Raw genomic sequence first — 4405 nt, 5'->3', positions numbered from 1 at the left:
GATTGCACAGAGGTGAGGCTTCTGGAATAGAAAACAAGGAGTGTCATTGTTACTAAATTAACTACACAATGAAATTACCAGTAGTTTTTAAGTTGCATTGAGTGGGTTACAGAGATAAATTAAGCAGGTCATGTGATGTCAAAATGGCAGCCTCCATGAGGTGACCCACTACATGTGAAATAAAACAGCCTCTTTATCTGTGTTTATCAGGACATACTTAGCAAAAATACTTTTTAAAGAAAAGGTTTAAAATACTCTTTTAATGAGCAGAACATTAAATAGCTCCATTAAAAAGATAAAGTGGAAAGACTTTTTTTTAATCTAACAGGGTCCCACATTTCACTTAAAAATCAAAAGAAGAAAACGTAACAAATATTATAACGGCCTAATATATACAATATTTATATTATATTTATAATACAATAACATTTATAATAACAATAATTTGCATAAAGACAATTAAGACTATTTAAAGATCATTGGGTTTTTTGCATTATGACTTTACCTACACAATTTAAAAATTAAATTAAATTAAATTAAATTAAAGGGGTCATATGATGCGATTTCAATTTTTCCATTTCACTTAAAAATCAAAAGAAGAAAACGTAACAAATATTATAACGGCCTAATATATACAATATTTATATTATATTTATAATACAATAACATTTATAATAACAATAATTTGCATAAAGACAATTAAGACTATTTAAAGATCATTGGGTTTTTTGCATTATGACATTACCTACACAATTAAAAAATTAAATTAAATTAAATTAAATTAAATTAAAGGGGTCATATGATGCGATTTCAATTTGTCCTTTCTCTTTGGAGTGTTACAAGCTCTTGGTGCATAAAGAAGATCTGTAAAGTTGCAAAGACTAAAGTTTCAAATCCAAAGAGATATTCTTTATAAAAGTTAAGACTCAACCACGCCTATCTAAAACGGCTCGTGGGAAGATTTGCATAACGCCGCCCAAATGTTCATGCAAAGAAAGAAGGCATAACTTTTATTCTCGCTGTAGTATTGTTGCTGCCGCCATGTCGTGAAGACGCTGTGTGTTTCGTTGTGAAAGCGAAACTACTTTGTTTGGTCTTCCAAAAGAGGACGATATCCGGCCAATCTACTTTAAATTAAATTAAATTTGAAGCTAAATCCAAAATTTTATTTCTGGTTTCATTTATATGACCCAGACATCGTCTTTGCAGGTTTTTGTGAGGTTCACCCCACAGATTTGTGCATATTGCATTAGAGCATGTGATGGATGGAAGAAACGTTTAGTAGAGGTATGATAACAGGAAAATTTAACAGGAAAGTTAAAATTAAGAAAAACAAGGGTCTACAGTTTGTGTGCATAAATAGCAACATGATTATATAAGTATCCAACAACAAACAGGAATAACTAGCTATTACTTCTCTATTACTTCTAATTACCATCTCTATGTGGAGACACATATTTAGAGATACAAATAGATATCAATGTATATACATAACATATTTTACCACATCCCAGTATTTATTCATAAACCAATAAATAAAACCCATTATGACATAAAGCATGCACTAGAAGAGAAGGAGAGAGACAGAGAGCACATTTTTAAGAACATCATTAGGAACCCAAGCAGATAAAGAGCACCAGTGAGTTAAAAGTCAAAGTTCACTCACCTGGCAGTCACATGTAAGTCACGTCAGTCACGGACTGAAGGAAAATGAATGAAGGAGAGAGTTGAACATACACTCTGTCCCTCTCCTCCCCCTCCCTCCATCACTTCTACATCCCTCCCACAGATCTCTCCATCTTTATTTCAACACATTTCACATAAATGCAGATGCAGCAGAACTGACTTTTTTTCTAGTTGTTTGTTTTCTAATATATTTTCACAAAAGTGTGACTTTTTTATAAACAATTTAAATGTTTATACATTTTGATATAGTATATATGTAGATGACAGACAGACAGACAGACAGACAGATAGATAGATAGATATATATATATATATATATATATACACACACACACACATTCATATATAAAACTCACAAAAAAACGTGTGTTTGTAAAAGTGGTTGATGCTAAAACATTTTTCTAGTTGTTTGATTTCAAGTATACTTTCACTTATTGTTTTTATATATATATATATATATATATATATATATACATATATATATTCTATACATGAGTAGAGGAGACTCATCTGAAGTTCAGTCTAGTATACCAACATATAAAACAGACAAGTGTCGATACATACAATTTACTTTTAACAAAGGTTAAGTAACATATCGTAAACATGAAGTTGCTATTATCATTTGACAGTGGATCTCAAATTTTGATCTGTTCACACACACTTAAACTTCTTATGGCCAACTTTGTAACACAAAGCCACAGGAAGATCTCAAGTCCTGAATAACTCCATATGTCAAATGCCAAGTAACTAAAAGAAGCTGCATAACCACATAGTAGATGTTTCTTCAGTGAGGAGACCACAAACCTCACTCCCAAAAAAGCAAGACATCCTTCTCTTTAAACCACAGTAAGGATTGTCTTAAATATCTCAACACTCATTTTCACCTCCATCCATAGTCCTTCACTCTATAGATAAAACAAACAGCTACTTGTTTTTATTTGTACATACTTTAAATGTTTGCATGTCTGTGAGTTTGTGACCAAATTAGCATGTTCTGTTGATATTCAGTGTATTTCAGTTTTAGCAAACCTCAGAAGGACTGTTTTAGATTCATAGGAATATTTCTAGCAAATCACATCCATAACTGTGTGCAAGGTGGGCTGTACCTCAGCAACAATTACCGTAACTTCCATGTACAGATTTAGAAACAAACAAGAGAAAAATGCGAGGGGGAAAAAATGCCCTACCATCTTACGAAAATATTTAACAGTTTCCTCAATTACCTAACCTCTGTTCACGTGTTCGCTGTCAATTGAAAACTAGCAATTAAGTTGTTTTTGTGCCAAAGTTGGTGTGACTGTGTACTTGAATGCAGGTCCCTCCCACTGGGTAAACCAAGACAGGAAGGGGGATCCTGTTAGAGCAGCTAATCAAAGAGAAATCTTGCAAAATGACTGAAAGAGAGAGGAAAAAGTGCCAAAAATATACATACAGCACCTCAAAAAGACTGCTATTACTACCTATATACATATGCATTATATCTGACTCATGGGTGGCATACGTGACATACACTACCAGCCCAAAAATTTGGACACACCTACTCATTCTTTATTGCTACTGTTTTTCCACATTTTATAATAATGGGAAAGCCATCAAAGCAATGAGATAACACTAACTGAATTACTGTATGTAATGACAAAAAACACTATATTTTAACTTTCTCAAAGTCGACACCCTTTGCTTCTACAGCTTTACTCAGTCAGCAATCACTTAACCAACTTCATGAGAATTTATGAGATAGTCACAGTGACAGATTGTGAGTTATAAAGTTGTACCTACAATTTATTCACATTTTGAAATACAGTTGCAGTTAGGAGAGAAAAGTTGCAATTGTGAAGTATAAAAACAGATTAGGAAATATACAGTCAGAAATTAGAGATATAAAAAGTCGCAACTACAAAGAATAAAGTCACAGCCATGAGAAATAAAGTTGCTGTGAGATATAAACTAAATAATTAAATAAAATAATAAAAACAAAATATTTTTGTACTTAACAAAGGCACAATTTATAAGTTGGGGGTCTGTAACTTGTTTGTTTGTTTTTTTGAGAAATTAATACTTTTATTCAGCAAGGACGCATTAAACTGACCAAACGTGACAAAAGATTTCAATTAAAAATGCTGATATTTTTAATCATGAAAGAATCTAAAAAGGATGACGATTTCTCAAAAAAAATGTATGATAGTAAGAAATGTTTCATAAGCAGCAAATCAGCATATTAGAATGACTTCTGAAGGACACCATGTGACACTAAACACTGGAATAATGACTGCTCACAGAAATAAATTGCATTGTAAAATGTACTAAAAGTAGAAAACTGTTATTTTAAATTGTAAAAATATTTCACAACATTATTGCTTTTACTGAATTTTTTTTATTTTTTATAAATGCAACCTTGGTGAACATTAAAAAACTAAATCAAAAACAAAAACAGTTTATATTTGTCTGCTAAGTCATTTCAAGCATTTAAGCACAAACCTTTAGCTCAAAATGTTTCTAAGAACACTGGAAAGAAATTTAGACAAGAGCAAAAGTCAAAGTCCAAACTTAATTTGACTGGTACAATGCTAATTCACCTACAGTGAAGTCTAGAAGCATCATTAGTGAAGAACATAGGTGATGATGTTCCTCAGCAAGTACATGCAATGTCTAATGGAAGTAGATGGCAAGTCCTCACTGACTGTGTGTGTGTGTGTGTGTGGGGGGGGGGGAAGGCACA

The sequence above is a fragment of the Sinocyclocheilus rhinocerous genome, unplaced genomic scaffold (assembly GCF_001515625.1).
Source record: "Sinocyclocheilus rhinocerous isolate Xijiao unplaced genomic scaffold, SAMN03320098_v1.1 scaffold1069, whole genome shotgun sequence".
NCBI lineage: Eukaryota > Metazoa > Chordata > Actinopteri > Cypriniformes > Cyprinidae > Sinocyclocheilus > Sinocyclocheilus rhinocerous.
The sequence above is the reverse complement of the archived record's forward strand: the minus strand, read 5'-3'. Positions refer to the sequence as shown.